This window comes from Macrobrachium nipponense, chromosome 22, assembly GCF_015104395.2.
Source record: "Macrobrachium nipponense isolate FS-2020 chromosome 22, ASM1510439v2, whole genome shotgun sequence".
In the NCBI taxonomy this organism is placed as follows: Eukaryota; Metazoa; Arthropoda; class Malacostraca; order Decapoda; family Palaemonidae; genus Macrobrachium; species Macrobrachium nipponense.
In genome coordinates, this window is record NC_087213.1 from 5,306,249 (window position 1) to 5,326,808 (window position 20,560).

General features: G+C 37.8%; 1 protein-coding gene and 1 non-coding gene across 2 annotated transcripts in view; one reads left to right on the plus strand and one right to left on the minus strand.

Annotated features, from left to right (window-relative positions):
- The window catches only part of LOC135198454 (circadian locomoter output cycles protein kaput-like), a 198,469-nt gene that overhangs the window by 130,921 nt on the left and 46,988 nt on the right, over positions 1-20,560 (minus strand). The gene's annotated exons all lie outside the window — the stretch shown is intronic.
- Positions 2,960-3,078, plus strand: LOC135198871 (5S ribosomal RNA). The gene has a single exon (XR_010310896.1). It is a non-coding gene; the product is annotated as a 5S ribosomal RNA (ribosomal RNA).

Sequence of the window (20,560 nt, forward strand, 5' to 3'; positions counted from 1 at the left end):
AGTTGTGATACCTCTGGAAGGAGTCTTGATAAACCGAATCGCGTCTTTGCATTGCAATCGACCTTCCAACCTCCCTTCTCCCCTCCCCCACAAAATAAATAAATAAAGGAAGGAGTATGTTAATGCAGGAAACAATCCTCAGTAACTTTAATGGAAAGCGGACCATTTCTTCCGAACAATGAAAACCTTTCACGGGAACCTTTCAAAGAAAATAATACGCTTACGTCAACAAAACTCTCTCTTACGTAAATGAAACATTCCTTATCTCGAAAGCTTTCCTCCCTCCCGCATCCCACCCCCACCGGCCCCCCTATTCCAACACCCGCCTTCTAAACACCCCCCAATCCAACCAACACCCGCCTATTCCAACACCCACCTTCTAAACACCCCCCAATCCAACCACCCACCCTCCGAAAACCACTGCCCCCGCCCCCTACCCCCGAATTGTCCAACCCTCCCTCCCCAAATCCAAAGCCCCATGTAAAAAAAAAAAAAAAAATTCATTCCCGAGTCGAAACGCATCTCGCATAGAAGAACGAAGCCAACGTGCTTGCGCGTTCTCAGATATACATATGCACACATATACATGCATACATGCACGCACAAAAGCAGCCTACTTCAATAAGCAACTCCCTCGACAGGCCTTCTCTCATTCGCTTTTTCATTCAGATTCGTCACGTTCACGCTTTCAAAGGAAGAGGAAGGAGGTGAAGCATAGGACGGATATATATATATATATATATATATATATATATATATATATATATATATATATATATATATATATTTTTTGGAGTTCCGCATAGCCTCAGGAAATGACAAGAAGTCGAAAGGTTTTGCAGAACTCCATCGTTGCTCTTTCCTTCGTGGATTTTCTCTTTATTTACATATACATATATATATATATATAGTATATATATATATATATATATATATATATATATATATATATATATATATATATATATATATATATATATATTATATATATATATATATATATATGTATATATATATACTTTACATATATGTATATATATATATATATATATATATGAAATCAAATTTCATAGTTGTATCCTGAAGTACAAATACGCACACAACTTCTAACATCATCTTACATCGCGGTGTCATAGGTTGCACCCAGTGACCAATATCAGAATCAAATTGAATTCTGCATCTTTCTTTTAATTTCATGGGTCCCACCCGTCATTTATTTAGTCAGAATCCTCCACGCAGAGGGCTCCATGTCCACATATATCCTATAAAAATCCTTCTACAATAAATGATGAAAGTTAGACTTGACTAATATATGCTTCATCATTATGTCTACTACCCTCAAGAAAAGTATGATCCGCCGTGAGAGGGAAAAATGGAGTTTTTCCTTAGCAAAAAACAAATGATAATCTCCCCCTCCCCCTCCCCCAAACATACACCACCCGTCTACGCATACATTTAAAGGCCTAATTATATACGTCTGAATCACTAGACAGATCCTGTCAAGTAAATAAGGATATTTCAGGGTGGCATAGGGCTCCTTTGAAGGCCTAAACGAGTTTATCAGGAAAGCCTTTCCAAGAAATAGCATGGAACATTGCCGATAAGAAGAGGTATTTTCCTCCAAAATCACACAATCCTTGGAAGCCAAGAATTTATCCACATAAATATCTTTTTCTTCCTTTTATGTTTAATTAACTGTTCTTGGAAGCCATCTAAGGCAATATAAATATCCACATAAATATCTTTTTCTTCCTTTTATGTTTAATTAACTGTTCTTGGAAGCCATCTAAGGCAATATAAATATCCACATAAATATCTTTTTCCTTTTATGTTTAATTAACTGTTTCCTGACTATGGGTGGAGAGAGGAAAGGGACAACTGTCACTGCCATATTTTCACTTCGAACTGCCTCTTGATGCATATTCAAAGAAGGTTCATTATCAGTGCATCAAAGAAGGACCCATTCCTTTTCAATACCACTTCTAACGCCATCCATCCAGGACCTCCTGGCTCATAGTCCACTACGTCTATAAACACCTACGAATTATAAAACTTTTCTCATCAACATGTCGTCGTCCATTCCTTCCACACGTCCGTACCATCCCAAACCACTCTGACCTTCCCTTTCTGATCTCCTAACTTTTATACAACGTCCTCTGCGAACGACGATAACCTCTCCCACCTTTCCAATAATACGCCATATATATTCTGCAAACAATAATAAGATAGCGTACAAATGTCCGAAACTTTGATAGATGAAAGCCAGAGTAATAATTTAATTAGCGATAGGCAGTCCTGGGTATGATGTGTTAGTTATTAGATACTCTTTTGCAAACAACAAACAAAACTCTCTCTCTCTCTCTCTCTCTCTCTCTCTCTCTCTCTCTCTCTCTCTCTCTCTCTCTGTGCTATTAAGCTCTTACAATTAAATGACCAAATGTTATACTGATATTACTGTTAACGTTACCGCGGCTGCAAATGGCTAAATAGTAAACCTATATCGTGCCTCTCTCAAATCTATGTTTTGTAATGTAGTAGTCAGTTACAAATCTGGAGAGAATGACACACAATCAAAAACATTGCGAAGGAACACAATGTCTGAAAGCATTATACGGTCCTACAACGCAATTCTCAAAATGACAGGTATTACAGCTCTGAGCAAGGGCTGTCAAACTCAACTCCTACAACTTTCAACGGACAGTAAAACCAACCCCACATCTGTATCTTTCACGTCAAATGAGCTCTTAGACAGCAGCCAGCACAGAGGCGAATGATAACACCTGTTTCCTCTTTGTTTTTATAGCAAGCTGACAGCGTACGTTGGAGTGGTTATTGTACCGAAGGCGTGAGCAAGAGGAAGCGTCTACAAACTTACTAATTTACTCACACAACAGCCAGGCAGGCCAATAGCTCTTGCGAGCGGAAATGTAGTGCCTGGCAGGAGGCGAACCAAAACGGAGTCAACGGCCATACCACGTTGAAACCACCGCTTCTTGTCCGATCAGCGAAATTAAGCAACGTTGGGTCTGGTCAGTACTTGGATGGGTGACCGCCTGGGAACACCAGATGCTGTTTGTTTGTTTGTATGGTGTTTTTACGCTGCATGGAACCAGTGGTTATTCAGCACCGGGACCAACGGCTTTACGTGACTTCCGGGCCACGTCGAGAGTGAACTTCTATCACCAGAAATACACATCTCTCACATCTCAGTGGAATGCCCGAGAATCGAACTCGACAATCACTTGGGTTGGTAACGGATGGAAAGATGCCTAGAAATACAAGACACGACTGAAATACGGTATATATGGCAATAATGATACTTTTAACATCATGATATGAATGGAAATATATGAATAAAAGATTTTTTTGTTTTATCATAAATGATGCTAGATAAAAAACGAAAATGGATCTTCTAAACGACGATCCTGCATAAAAAAAAAATTTAAATAAAGGAACAAGTGACAAACAATATAAGAGTCTAAGATTTCCCAAATGTTCAAATTCATCCACAAAACAGCCAATTATGCTGATCTGCAGAGCATTCCTTATTTCAAAATATACTCTCTCTCTCTCTCTCTCTCTCTCTCTCTCTCTCTCTCTCTCCCCCCGACAGCCTTCTAGATGCCAAATGTCTCTTCATATTCACTCACTCCAATGGCTTCTCAGTTCTCTTTGTAACCCATTGCCATCCAAATCAGACACATAAAACCTTCTGTAAGCAAAGATTGATAAGGTGGGGTTGGTAGCCCTAACGCCAATACCGCAACAGATGGATCCACCATGACCATTTGTATGTACCAACGGCATCTGATAAAGAGAATCGGCGCAACGCGTCCACAGACCAGACCAGTTAATTATATCTTGATTATAGTTTCATCTCCTGTTGAAAGTGCTACTAACAGGCGTGTCCCGTTAATCACACTTACGAACACTGACCAGCCTCAATGTTCCTCACCTGCACTGGTCGGTAAGACGCTTCTTGTGGTCGTTTAACATAACAAACTTCCCTCAGTTCTTAAGTTCGTTTTACGGATTGCGTCAGGCTCTGACGTAAGTTAGCGAGCAGCTGTTGACTATAGCGTTCCTACACTGAATGTTTATTGTCCTTCTTCTTTCTCTTCTTTCTCGGGTTATTTTTCCATGTCTCCTGTTTCTCTCTGAATTATACTTTCTGTGTAGATTCTTCTGTGTTGCCATTTTGTTTACGGGATGTTCCTGTTTATACGTCATTCACGCATGTTGGATAAACCCGGCTAACTGGCTGTGCATTTCGACTGAGTGTTGACAAGCTCACTGACTTTAGATTTGATTACCAGCTCTAAACTATTATAATCATTATTATTATCGTACTAAGGTAGCAGACCCTCTCTCAAGCGTACTTTATTAAAAGTAATGGCTACATCAGCAGCGTTACACTTGTAGAGATTCTTCTCTATTTTGCGAATAGCGGCTTTTTCCGTGCTACTTAACAGGCTAGTAGAGCGCCTATAGAGGTCATTATCAAGTACAGTGACAAAATAGGTGTAAAATTCAAATATATAAACCTATTTTGACTCTGTATTTTATAATGACCTCTATAGGTACTCTACTAGCCTATTTAAGTAGCACGGAAAAAGCCGCTATTCGCAAAATAGAGAAGAATCTCTACAAGTGTAACGCTGCTGAAGTAGCCATTACCTTTAATAAAGTACATTATTATTATCATTATTATTATTGTTAGGGTGGACCATATTCATGGAGCAAGCCCACCACAGGGAACACTGACTTGAAATTCAATGCTCACCACATTGAACACAAATAATCATTTAATCATCCATAACTTATTACCAATTACTGTAACAGACAAGTGACACAGAGGAACCCATTTTAAAACGATCGAGCGTCATCATATCTGGACACCCCACAGACACAAGACTCATTCAAGGACGGTATCTATGTATCCATCTCGGTTCAGCGTTGCTACAGCTATAACTATAAGCTTCATGTCCACGTGTTCTCGCAGATCAAATGACGATGTGGTCAAAGGTATCTTGTCCTTCGGCTCATATCCTATGACGCAATCACTAGCGTTCTTGAAGGCGAACGCTCCTAAACGCTTCAAAAGGAAGGTCCCTTAAATGACGGATTATGGAAAATCGTTTCGTGACGTGAAATTTATGTAGGTGATAAATGAAATGGATCCTTAACAACCGCATATGCGAGAAGGCATAACGATCTAATCGAGTCTGAATATGGGATTTAAAAATTGTAATTAATTTTTTAATCAATAACTACACGCAGCAAAAGATAGTTACGGATTATACGCTGAAAATAAGGACCCGCCAGATGATAAATAAAAGAAATCATTGACAACCGTATATATGAGAAAACATAACGATCTAAACGAGTCTGAATACAAGAGTTGAAAGAAATAATTGATGTTATGACGAATAAACATAGAGGAAAAGATGGATATGAATTGCGCTGAAAATAAGGACCCGCCAAAGCGAAAGAAAAGTTCTCCAAAAAGTAATATGCTTCACAAACTTGCAGACACACAGCAAGGAAAAAGGTGCTGTGGAAAAGTACAACATAAAATAACGTCACGCAAAATAAAAAAAAAACGAGATGTCGGAGAAAACCTGCTAAGTACAATGACTAAATCAAACAACCTCAAACAAATGCGAAACGGATTGTGTTGCGGAACTGGCCGGTAGTACGCTCACGGCACTCGACGTAACAAGACAGGTGATACAATTAAAACGAAGAAGATAACGAAGGTCACTATTCTTTTACATCAGGGACACCGTCTCATCTCTTTCTCACGTAAACAAAATGGCGAACAATAAAAAATATAAAAAACAACTTCCCTGACTTCAAAGCCAAGTCTGTTTGATAACACCAACATTATGTTAATCATCAGATTGATCAGCTGATACATTTATTCAACTGGCGTGTGACCTCAGACATCATGGACGCCAGTTGAGTTGATGATTAACTGGAAGCACTCATTTATGTGCCTGCGCAATATTTTTCTCATTATATAACGTTTACGTCGACTCCAACATGTTTGAATAAGGGACACCTTGCTTGTTTTCCGTACAAGGATTCTGAGGCGTCATGGAATGGAATGGAATGAAATATGAAATTTAAGCCATACGCTAAGCACTGGGACTTATGGGGTCAATCAGCGTTGAGGGAAATTTAGAGTAATAAGGTGTTAAATGTATAACAGGAGGAAAACCTCGCAGTTGCACTATAAAACAATTGTTACGAGAGTGTGGAAAGTAAGATGGAAGAAAGAGAATATGAACGGAGGTACAGCCAAAGTCATGAAAGGGGTCGAAGCTAGGGGCCGAAGGGACACTGCAAAGAATCTTAAGTAATGCTTACAGCGCACCGCGTGAGGCGTAGTGACGGCACTACCCTTCTACGTGGTCCGCAACGTAATAACATCCAAAGCAACTGTTGCCTCACTATGTCTAAACTTTTGTTCTTTGCTTGATGTTTGTACGTTACCAAAGCGAGGCTATTATCAATTAATTTGCGCGACAGAATCTCTGTCTAGTATTCAAAGCAAAACAATTGCTTCTATTTGATTTAATGTAACTCGTATTTCTTTACTTACGTGTTTATATGGCATACGAAGAACACGCTTAAGAACGCGACAGTGGTTGCGCTCTATTTGCTATAACTCGAGACATGTTTGGCATAACATGGAAAACTTGTCGTGCATTGACAGACCGATTGTTCCTCTCAATCCTCAGAGCAGAACAGATGTTTCGTTTTAACAAGACAGATGTCTACCCACCGAGATACAAGTGTGTGGGTTTTTCACACCGTCTATCTGCCAGGGGCAAAAACAGGACTGATATTTGTGCTGCTATCTTCAACCAGAAATGCAAAAGTCATTCTGTACTTCATAGCTCTTCTCCGTGGAATTTATAAAGTCTTGTATTATTGTCAGTGGTAAAATTGCGAGGAAACTGCTTTTAATGTCCCCTTATGTTTTCTAAGACTATATTTAGTCACCAGAATTAAAATAACCATTCTTAGTCTCGTCTTCCTCTATGGAACGCCCCTTGAAATGCTGATCCTTCCAGCTATGCTAACGCGACGATTTTCTTGTATATTTATGATAAATATTTTCTAATAAGCTCTACAGCTAGAATCGATCTCTCTTGACTAGCTAGAACTTGTAGACTGGTTCCTCTAATTCCTACGCTTTCGAGCAATTAAATTGAGCAACTGAACCCCCTGAGGATTGATTGATTGCTTTATCGTTACTCAAACTCGCGTCCCTTGACGGAACCACTTCGACTTTCTTAACCTTATAAAAGTATCGTGCAAGTACCAGAATTTCACTACGCTACGGAATGAAATGTGGAACTTAGGTCAAACGCCAAGCGCTGGGACTTTGATCAGGTCACAGACAGCGCTGAAGAGGAAATTGAGAACAGAAAGGTGTTAAAGAAGTAACAGAACGAAAACCTTGCGGTTACACTATGAAGTCATTCTTAGGAGAGAGTCGAAGGAAGTAAGATAAAAAAAATGGGAATATGTTTATGCCACTGAGGCCTTATCCTGTCGAAATCCTACGCTTGAACACATCAGGGTCATTCATCTTTGTACATACAAATAGCATATTCACAATCATGATCCACAAACATTTATTACTTTTTCTCCAGACCATTTCTTCATCTCTATCCTAGTTTACATTTCGCCGGATTGCTTACTTATTTTGATTTACAATTTACCAGTGTTCACAAAGGTATTTGGATTTTCCTGATACCTCTGATACACTAGGATGAGATGAATTCACCTCCATTCACTGTATGGGTTATACGATTTGATGCCACTGTTTGAATATTAATTGCTGAGAAAAAAAACAACAGACTAACGATTCAAGTGTGATTATGTTATAAAATATAGTCGAAAAATTGAACTACATTTCTCAAACTTTTATGCAATGTTGTTTAGTTAGTCAAGATGTTGATACCTTAATTTCAATCATTATTACTGACCCTCTGTGTTTTGCATTTTCATCTGTGCAACATATTTTATAAGGCAAAGTAAAGCAGACAGATTTTATCCGAAAATACTGGTCTATTTTTATAATTGTTGTTTAATACTAATACTCACTCACACACACACACACACACACAGCAGCCAAGTTCCTTCAAAAATCAATTTCCTCCTTAACACGGAATCTCTATTTGTACAGCAGGCAGGTCGATAGAATAGAATTTGCCTGCTATACAAATAGAGATTCCGTGTTAAGGAGGAAATTGATTTTTGAAGAAACTTGGCTGCTGTGTGAGTGTGTGTGTATGTGTGAATGAGTGTTAGTATTAAACAACAATTTAAAAAAACAGACCAGTATTTTCGGATAAAATCTGTCAGCTTTACTTTGCCTTATAATATATGTTGCACAGATGAAAATCCAGACATTCTTGTGTATTAATCCTCACGCCATTTCACGCCAGCTGTAATTTCTTTTCATTTCACCGAGCCAACTTTCAAACATCCACAATTTTCACAAATAAATTATAATTTCCTTCCATCGCCATCTGCAATTTACCTGTCAATAACAGATGTTTGTGACGGCCAGAAATGCTGACAAGTCAGCCCCCCCCCTTTTTCTGTGGGAGTTTATGATTTGTGATTATGGAGTTTCACACCTCTTCCACATCCCACACTCCACTTTCAAAGTAACGCAATACACAATATACATTGTATACATACTTATGTATATAAAATACACATACTGTATATACACATCAGTTGATGGTACATATGCATTGTGTATGTTATGCGTGTTAAGCAAAATAATATAAAGACAAAAAGCTCGCTTTTTTTTGTTTATTTCGTCTTTGTAAAAATCAAATGCTACTTCGTCCAATGACGCTTCAGCTATTTCTGGAAAGATCCAACATGCTCCAGTGTAAGGCAGGCATACATATGTTGGCATTTGTCGGCTACACTCCTCCATTTGACTCAAATTCTCTAAGCATCGACGGAATATTTTCTACGCATCATTGCATGAAAAAAAAAATTTAACTCTCCCATAACCCTCTAAATTATTAATAAAAATACCAAACACTTATTTTATTCACGAAACACCAGTTAACAATCGGCTGCAAAATGATTGAAGAGAAACTACGTAGCAACAATCACAATGTATTGCAGCTTCATTTAGTGTTATCACACACTTGACACTCTCCCTAACCTCCCCAACCCCCACCCCCGTCTCCTTCAACGCCCACTACAGCACAACAAGGGGCCAACCACCCAACACCGCCCCACCCAACCCACACCGAGATACTTCGCAGCAGTCATGAACACAGCAGGATTTTAGTAACGCAACGTATGAACACACTACCGTGCAATTTCATTCATTTCCAAAACTGACTTCGTTCACAGATTTATCAGTCATCCCAATACCAAAGAAAACGTGAAATCCAGCCTACTGGGAAATGAGTTGAGTTGAATATAGAATTTAGGCCAAAGGCCGAGCACTGGGACCTATGAAGTCATTCAGCGCTGAAGTGGAAATTGACAGTAAAAAGTTTGAAAGGTGTAATGGAAGGAAAACCTCAAACCAGTTGCACTACGAATCAAGTGTTAGGAGAGGGTAGAAAGTAAGATGAAGAAAGAGAATAGGAAAGGAAGTGCAGTAAAAGGAACGAAAGTGGTTGCAGCTAGGGGCCGAAGGCACGCTGCAAAGAACCTTAACTAATGCCTACAGTGCACCAATTGTAAGTTTTAGTCATCAGCACAAAACGAATCAAAGCATAGAGAAATGAAGGCGAAATCTTCAAAGAGTGGAGGCCTGACTCCTGGAAATGGGAAGACTATAGCTAAATAGATGAGTGAATGTCATTCGCGGACTTTGCCGGAGAAATAAACCCAGTAAAGAAGTTTTAGTTCTTGCCACGGGAACCAACATTGCTCAGGGGAAGCGCTTGAATAGATCTCTCAAACTATTCTGGAATGAGGCAGTTGCACCATGCCCCTCTCGAACCTCGCTGCCACCCACCACAATAAGACAACTACAAGATACACGATACACAGTTAGGTTAATCAGAAATGAAGTGCAATTTCATTCATTAGGCATGAATCGCGCTCGTTCTGATATTCCGGTTTTAGGTTCGATTCCTACCCCGGATTTCGAAATTTCCTCTTTAAATTCTTCATTTGGAACTTACGCTTTGCAGTGACAGGCACATCCAGATAATATGAAAAAAATGTGAAGTTAGAAGACGCTGAGGTTACTGCAATTACATATACTAGCAAACATACGTATACAGAAATTATGTATAAAAATGCGTAAAGTAACTAAGTCTACGGGCATAGCCAGCCTCGTTTCAGGGAATCCCTTCTCACCTCCACCCCCTTCGGAGGTGGGATGGGGGAGGTAGGATGGAACCCCATTATAAATCATCTTAGGGGTCCCCACCATAACCCTGCCAAGTTTCATGCCCATCGGACCAGCCATTTGCCCGTGATTGAATGACAGACGGACAGACAGATATTACGCCCATTATGGTAAGATATCTGGCAGAGGTGTCCAGTCGATGCTCTCTCTCTCTCTCTCTCTCTCTCCATATACATATATATAATATTATATATAAATATATATATATATATATATATATATATATTATATATATATATATATATATATATATATATAGTGTATTTGTGTTCATTCACTTGCCAGAATTGTTTATTTTCACTTTTCGACCGGAAGTTAAAACTATAGTCTCTCCATATTTTCCTCCGAAACTAAACAATATTTCGTTACTTTGTGTCGAACTGTTTGACACATAATATAGAAAATTCTACTCACACTTTTGGTCTTCCTTGAAATGTGAAACTTCCTCCTCTTCATTTCTGGCATCTTTTCACAATAGGAAGAGGAAGATGTGAACATGATGAAAAATTCAACACATATAGATCTATTTCTATGCGTAGAGAGAGAGATGAACCTTTACAAGATAGATAGAGAGAGAGAGAGAGAGAGAGAGAGGTGAACCTTTATAAGAGAGAGAGAGAGAGAGAGAGAGAGAGAGAGAGAGAGAGAGAGAGAGAGAGAGCTGAACCTTTACAGGTCCACATGTGGACTTTGAGATGTCTCGAAATGGCCAAGAATATAAAGAAAAAATCAATGAATTTGGCTTGGACACTGACAGTCAGGCAGGGAGGGCGTTCTGGGTTTCTTCTTTTTTTAATGGCAAAGTGCCCGAGATGGGCACCGCTGCCCCCAAAGTCAAGCTTAGTCACCAAAAGAAATGTATGTTAATGAATTTGTATCCAAAAATGGCAATATCAAACTTTTCAAAAAACATATATTCGTAGAAACACAAAGATTCTGGGACGGAAGGAAGAGATGAAATAAAAAATATCCCAAATTCCAAATGGAATGGAATAAATAACACAGAGACATTGGGACGGAAAGAAGAAATGAAATAAAATAAAAACATTCCAAATGGAACGGAATGTATAAGATTTAGGACAAAGGCAAGGCGCTGAGAACTATGAGGTCATTCAACGCTGAAAAGGAAGCAAGAGAGAAAACTGTCTAAAAGATCTAACAGGAGAAAAAACTCGCAGTTACAGATACAATATTTAGGAGAGGGTGAAAAGAAAGATGGAAGAAAGAGAATACGAACGGAGGTATAGTAAAAAGGAAGGCAATGGGTTGGCGAAGGAACTCCAAATTCTAAAAACGACCGGTGAGGATACTGATAGAATCAATTCTTTTCAAGAAGCTTATCATCGATAATGATACAAATCCTTTCATTCCAAAGGTTATTCTAATAAATAAATGGCATCTTTATCTTCGAAAAGAATTACATATATATGTTATATTATATATAATGAGTATTATATATTATATATATGTATATATATATATTGTATAATTTATTAATTATATAATTTATTTCTATTGTTAATTAATTTGAAAAAATTTTTAAAAAATATTTATATAAATATATAATATAATTACTATATATATTACTAATATATATATATACTATATATTATATATATATACTATATATAATATATTATATATTATATATATATATATTTATATATATATAGGTATATAGTCTAATATATAGTAGTTATATATAGATATATATATATTATAATATTATAATATTATATATATATATAGATAATATATATACAGTATATATATATATATATATATATATATATATATATATATATATATATATATATATATATATATATATATATATATATATACATATTCATGTGTATGTGTGTAATATACGTACAGATATCGTGTGCGTTTCCGTAAGTTCACTGAATCGAGCGTATTTTTGCAGTCTGATACATTCAGCTTTCACAGCACTTGGCACCGGAGTCAGGCCTTGCGCAAGCAAGCATTCCCCAGCGGTTAACTCTCGCCTGGCAGAGGCACTGAGCAGCGGCATAAAAGACACAGCTCATAAGATCAAGGATGACACCTGACCCTCGTCTGCGAGTCGAGTCTGTATGTCGTCTGTCTGTCCTTTTTACCATTTGCCTTTTACCGGTTTTTTTTTATGTTTCAATAAATAAATGGAACCGAAATATAAACTTTAAGCCAAAGGCCAAGCGCTAGGACCCATGAGGTCATTCAGCGGTGAAAGGGAAACTGAGGGAAAAAGGATTTTCTAAAGGTGAGTTGAGTTGAATACAGAATTTAGGCCAAAGGCCAAGCACTGGAACCTGTAAGGTCATTCAGCGCTTAAATGGTAATTGACAGTAAAAGGTTTGAAAGGTGTAATGGGAGGAAAACCTCAAAGCAGTTGCACTATGAATCAAGCGTTAGGAGAGGGTAGAAAGTAAGATGGTGAAAGAGAATATGAAAGGAGGTACAGTAAAAGGAACGAAAGTGGTTGCAGCTAGGGGCCGAAGGCACGCTGCAAAGAACCTTAAGTAATGCCTACAGTGCAGCGCATGAGGTCCACTGACGGCACTACCACCGTACGGGGGATCTTCTATAGATGGAACAAGAGGGGAAACCTCGCAGTTACACTATGAGCCTATTGTTAAGAGAGCGTGGAGAATAAGATGGACGAAAAGAGAATATCAATGGAGGGACAGGAAAAGGAAAGACCAAAAGTAATGCCTACAGTGCACCGAGATAGGTTCACTGACAGGACTACACCTATATGGAGTCAATAAATCAATTATTTACATCGTTATCATCTTAAAATATTAACAAGTCGGTTATTTGCTTTTTAACTATCTTCAATTTTCAACAAATTAATTATTTGTTTCTTTATTACCTTCAATTTTCAATAAATAGGTGATTTATTTCTTTAGTGGTTTGTTTATATTGTTTGATTATTCACACTTTCGTCAGTATCTTACAATTGTTCCTCCCTGATTTTTTCTATTTATTTTTCCCTGACGCTGAAACACAAGCAATCATTCTTTTGTATATAAATGCAAGGTAAGGCCTTCTGGGTTAGTCCCAGAGTCATATAAAAAAACAATTCATTTAGCTTCCTGCGTTGGAAATTCGCTTGGCTATCTCATGGACAGATCTCAAGCCTACAAGCAAAGCCGTGAGCTGCAAAAATAAAACAATTATCAAATCAATGAAGAAAAACCACAAAGGAAACGAGAGTGAAGAAACACGAGAAAAAAAAGAAAGTTATTTAAGGGTTAAGAGGCAAAACAAAAACAAAATTGAAAGAATGATGGAAGTGTAAAAGATGAAAGACAAAAAAACGTTCAGGTGGGAAGAAATATATCCGCATTAAAAGGAGCTGAAACAAGAGCAAAATACTTGAAGGGTTGATAAGATTACTATTATTATTATACGAGACAAACTAACCATTATTATTATCATTATAATAGGAAATAAACCAAAACCGCAACTCTAATTGTAAGACGACAATTGTAAGACCAGAGGACTACAAGCCTAAGTCCGTCAGTTGCAAAATCCGCCAAACACGCAGGGTAGATTTTACGCCACGAATTAAAAGAAATTCGGAAGTTAAGAATAAACCATAAAAAAGAAAGAGCAAATAAAAGCAATCTAGGTCAAGAGCAAAGTCATATAAATAAGATACACAACAAACAAACTATTACGACGCTAGAAGAAAAAAAAACAAAAGACAAACAAATCAACAAGTTGCGTCGAGTTTCAACCTGCACAATTTGATCACTGCGGATAAAAACATCAAGAATACTGCGTGCTTTTGAGCTTTTTACATTGTGAATTATCTAAATGCCAAGTATGATCTGCTTTATAAGAATCTGACGAAGCATTTCCAGTGTGCCAACTGAGTGACAGCGCAGAGATGGACTTCAGATAATGAACAAGCAATTGACTTGAATTCTCTTCGTTGTACAACTATCGAAGCCGCTAATGATCTTATGAAGACTAAACGGGAACGATATTCAAACCAGGCACAACAAATTCATTCAAACACGTATTATATATTGTCAATTATTTTTTTTATTTATTTATCTATTTTGCAATCGAGTGGTTGAACTTGCAATACGAGCAATATGAATACTAAGACCGGCCCACCAACCCCCTCATGATTAAAACGATGACAAAAAAACAGCTCTTTCTCAACGGACTACATGACCTGAATCTATGCGATTTCTCAAAGACATAAGAAAAACAAAATAAATAAATAAATAAATAAATAAATAAAAGAAAATACTAACCGAAACTGTGAACGTGCATGATTTTTGCTTGCTCAGTCACATAACCCGTTGTTCACAATCAATAATATGGAGTACACATCATCAGAAGTTCTAAATGACATAAGAAAAACTAATAAAAATAAATAAATAAATAAATAAATAAATAAATAAATAAATAAATAAATAAACAAAAAGTAAACTAAAAGTAAATAAAAACTGATAGCGTGAGGGCACATTATTTTTTCCGCTTGTTCAGTCGCGTGACCCTTCGCTCACAATCAACAAAGAGGTGTAAACATAATCAGAAGTTCTAATGACATTAGAAAACAAAAACAAACAAATAAATCAAAAGAACTAAAAGGAAATAAAAACTAATGGCGTGAAGGGACACGATTTTTTTTTCTTCTTTTTTATTGCTTGTTCAATTTGCTCGAAATCAATAAAGGGGTGTAAACGGAAGCAGGGTATATTGGGTGTACTTACCGTTAGCTAGCAAACGACGCACAGGTGTACACTATATCCAATTACCTACCTGTAAAAGGAAAAGGACCCAAGTGTTAAGAGCAGGCAGACAGAATGTCACAGCACAGGTGAGGAGTACCTCGTCGTCGAGGACCCTCCCATTTCTATAAATAGAATGCATTTGGACTGACCTATTCCTTTATTTAATTTATTTATTTATTTATTTTGTTATTCTCCCTGTCTACCCTCAGTTGCGACCAACAACAGTCTATTAATAACCATGGCAATTGGCCTTTCAAGCCAATAGATTTTGATTCATGCATCTTATTTCAGTGCCACGTGTGGAGAGAGAGAGAGAGAGAGAGAGAGAGTGTTTACTGTATAAACCAAAGAGCAAAGACCTTGAAAATAGAAAAAAAGAAAACAGATCTTGAATGAATTAGGTAAAAATGAATAATGAAAAAATGAAACGAATAGCATTTAGCTTGACAAATATATCAAAGCAGCTTGAAAATTGGACGAACAAAATGAAGCAATGAGATTAAATTAATAAATTCTAAGGTGATAAGGTTGTAGTTAATATGTAACGTAACCCACTATAAAAAGAGGGTCCCCTATACTTGAAAAATCCAGAAATTAACTTTATTCTGTTTATTGCGTCATCAAATATCCTCATATTTGCTCAAAATAAAAACGCCTTCGAGACAAAAACTAGATAATTATGACAAGCTCCCTGAATAGCTCATGAGAGCTGAGGTAAGACTTGAATGTTCATATGAAATAAGTAACAGGTCATGGGAAAGACAGAAAGAAGAGATCACTAATGAAAAAAAAGACTAATTATATTAAATTAACGAATGACTGATCACGCATTTATCCATTTCTCATTCCATTCGCTTTAAAAACTATCCCTTCAAACCCCGATTTTCTAAACGAACATTTATTGTCAATTTATAAGTGCAATAAAACAGAGAAAAATTCTTTTTAAAAAATTATGTCAGCGTAACGTAAACAATATATCATAGCAACAAAAGGAGGGGGGCGGATGGGGGAATTGGAAACTCCTATGAATTTACATGAATAAATCACCAGTAAACATCATTTCCACGAGAACTGGCACCATCTCCCCAATTGGCACCGTTGGTACATGTACGAAATATCAAACCCCATGGCCACAGTCACATGATAATGAAAGACGGCACTAAAAGCACGGCGTGACGTCTGGATGACGTCACAACAGCTTGTGTGGACGCGACGGTCTATGCACGGAGTCAGCAAGCTAGACGTGCGTGGTAGAGTGACTCTGGGAAGATAAACATAGGAAATCGTAAGTCTTCCTGTCAAAGCAATTCGTGATTGTCTTGAAATGAATTCTTCAAAGCAGTGCTTTGAGGAAACTGGATAAGACACATTCGAAGAGGAAGGAATTCAAGAATAAGTTGCGCAACCGCTTACTTAGAGGGCACTGAGGGACATGAGTGGCGAAATACTATATGAGAGTGCTTACTTATGCACTTATCGACTCCATTTTGTCAGATTCTCCGTATCACTTTATATCTATCTATCTATCTATCTATCTATCTATCTATATATATATATATATATATATATATATATATATATATTATATATATATATATATAAATATGTATGTGTGTGTGATTAATCTCAGTGATGCCTGAGAAGCTGAAAAATTGAGGTCGACGATTGCATACTTAAGCCCTTGCATATATTTGGCCACTCATGTCCCTCGACGCCCTCGAAGCAGGCGGTTGCGCCACAGATTCCTGAATTAATTCCACTTCGAGTGTGCCTGATCCAGTTTCATAGAAGAGCAAAGCAGCTGTCATGTGTGATATATTCATTACTTTTGTTTTTGTTCGTATGGTGTTTTGGCGTTGCATGGAACCAGTGGTTATTCAGCAACGGGACCAACGGCTTGACGTGACTTCCGAATCACGTCGAGAGTGAAGTTCTATCACCAGAAATACACATCTTTAACCCCTCAGTGGAATGCCATAGAATCAAACTCGCGGCCACCGAGGTGGTAGGCCAACACCAAACCGACCACGCCACTGAGGCACTGGAACAATGCCAGTGACCAGAGGAAGAAGCGAAGGTTCCCAAGTACAAAATATGGTCATGCCAGGTAAAGAGGGGTAGCGATATTTTGATTGTTTACTTTTGGAACTATTGTTTTCATGAAAAGAAATTCGAGGACAACAAGCTGTTATGAGGAAGACGCCCGTGTAAGGATTTGACGATGTTTATACTTGATATTTAACTCTCGCTTCTTTGTATATTCCCGAATACATGAGAAAGAGTGGCAACTCGTAGTAAACATTTCTCAGTTATTCTTGGATATTCTAGGACTAGGATGAACACCTGTAGACTTAACAAATGGGTTCAGCTTAGGTTAACGGCTTCAGCTAGCACCTGCTTAATTACGCTTCTGGTTTATATTTCAGGGTGCTGCCTAGCTGTCTGTTCTATCAGAAAACATAGTTTTTTTGTTTGTTTGTATGGTGTTTTTACGTTGTATGGAACCAGTGGTTATTCAGCAACGGGACCAACGGCTTTACGTGACTTCCGAACCACGTCGAGAATGAGCTATCACCAGAAATACACATCTCTCACTCCTCAATCGAATGGCCGAGAATCGAACCCGCGACCACCGAGTGGGACGCAGAAAACATAGTGGACATTACGTGTAACTGATGAACATTTTTTTTTTTTCCTCCAACTACTCATCGTTCTGCTGTGCACAGAAATAAATGGAATAGTTAGCTGTCAGACCAAAAGAAAATTATAGTGGAGGGTAAATAACAATCACAACGTAGTACAAGGGACTGGGCAATTCTCATTTCCTCTGAATGCTCGATAGCATTTATATCTAATCGAGGCGACAAAACGTTTCTCGGGTAAATGAAATTGCCAACAGAAAATACCCATTTTCAAATACCTCATTAAAATGCTGGCTACGTGGTTCGGAATAATTATAAGGCGCAGTCAACAGTACCTGCCATCAAAACACGCGTGGCTTTAATTATGTGACTGGTAATAATCTTACTTCGTCTTTTAAAACACCGAGTATACTGTACACATACAGTGTTGCCATATTCATTTTTTCCGCGCCACTGACTCAAAGGGCCTTCTATACACTCATGTATACCCAGTGCCGGCCGCCCCCCCCCTCCCCCCACCATTTTTTTTTTTTTTTATATATATACAAATCTCCAGTCTTCCGCCCCACAGCTCTCATCCAGTGCGAGCTGGGTCTTTCAACTCTACTGCTACCCACAGGAGCTCACATGCCCAACCCATCTCCATGTTTCATTATTATTTCCTGCAAGTATGGAACTTCCTTATTTTCCTTTTGGTACATATTCTAACTATATCCCGCCGTGTGACTCCTAATGTTCTTCTTAAAACTATTTAAAAAAAAAAAAAAAAAATGACAGCTTCAACGCCATACCAAGATTTTAATCTGTACAACAGTAGTTCTTAACCTGCGGGGGGAGCTCATCCCTAGGGAGGGCGTCAGCAATTTCCAGGGGAGGCGCGAGCCCTAAGAAAAAATGTAAAAAAAAGAAAAATTTTAATTATATTCGTTATTCTCTTAAAAAGAGTGAGGAACTAACATTCAGAAGCTTATGAAAAGGAGTCTACTATTCTCGTTAGGCTCGTTGGACTGACCATGTTTTGTAATGATTGGCCTCCCTCCCTACCCCTCGAAACCTCTTCTCTCTCTCATTTTTTCCCCTTGAAATCTGGGAGGGAATTTTACTCATAGATGCAAGGGGGGCGTGAAAGAAAGGACCAAGTCTTAGAGGAGGCGTGATATTAGAAAGGTTAGGAACCACTGCCTGAGTCTACAGCAATACAGATCGTATCGTATTGATATATATAACCCTATTTTCGTATGCAGCTTCAATCTGTTTGATTTTCCTGTCCATTTCTTTTAAATACTTTTTCATCCCTTCGCCAAATTCCAACTCAAAGAAACTTACTGGACCTCACCGTTGTTATATCTTTGAAAGACTCAACGTCATTCATCATTCCCCCTTCAAATGTTTTCATCCATTTTCATCCACACTGTCCTTACTAATAATGTAGTATTTCTTATAGTACTTACATGAAGTCCCACTTCTATAGATATATGACGCATTCTACCGAGCATGCACCGTAAACCCTCTGCTGTTCTGCTGTATGTGTCTGAAGTGTCAATCGTTACTCTAATCTAAAGCTTCACTTCCACTTCCAACTAGTGCTCTCATTAAAAATTCACGAGGTTAGCAAACAGCAAAGGTGACATAAGATTTACCGTGGCAACCCAATATTTGACCCAACTTACAGGGCTCAAACAACGAAAGCGTTATAATATATGTACCAACACATTCCTCCTCCTCCTCCTCTTGAAAGAGCAAAGCACTTTCAAGTAAAAAATGGCAACTCTCATCGTCTTGCTATACTCTGTTTTTTTTCCATCTGTCCACCCGCCTGTGGTGTTTGCGTATGGTAACACTGCGTCCCGAGCTTTAGATAGTTACATTCGGCTTACATTCAACAATAATAACACCATCCTATTTCGAATATTAACGGTGTAATTCGCATACAGTAAATTATAAAACACTTTTCAGTTGCAAATGTACACCCAGATATCCTTTTTATTTACCTAAAACTTACACATAGCGTAACTATCTAAAGCCCGGGACGCAGTGTTACCATACGCAAACACCACAGGCGGGTGAACAGATGGAAAAAAAAAAACAGAGTATAATTCTTCAACTCTCGAAAGCCTTTTTATTGTGCATGAAAGCTCAGGGTGTCACCTGCCAAGTATATGCTCTTCTCTAAGTGATGAAAAGAGGAGGTTGTTTTGACAGCACTTGGTTCATCATTAAGAGATTTCTTGTAGCATTTGGTTTATCATTTAGATAAGATTGTTGTTGTAGTACTTGGTTTATCATGTAGAAAAGATGCTCTTGTAACCCTTGGTTCATCACTTAAGATATTTTGTAGCACTTGGCTCATCATTTAGAGATCTTGTTAGCACTTGGTCCATCATTCAGAATACCCTAAATAACAGTCAATGCTCTGAAAACCTTATTCATTATATAAAAAGCAAATTCAAGAAGTTGGTTACGGTTTTCTTGCAAGGCCAACTTTAAATTGGACGATACGCGTTTCTTTTTTTCTCAATATAGGGTTGGAATTCCAACTACAAATGGCATCACTGTTACAAATAAGACGACAATAACTTAAGATATGATAACACGGAAAAAGTCTTAGTAGATGAAGATATCTATTATTTAATTTAGTGAATATGAACTTCATCATGTTCTGTCCGCGTCGTAAAAAAAGGTCAAATTGTTCAAATGCTTTAGCCCCCACAGCTACGAATTCTAGTATCATAAAATCCTAGTTA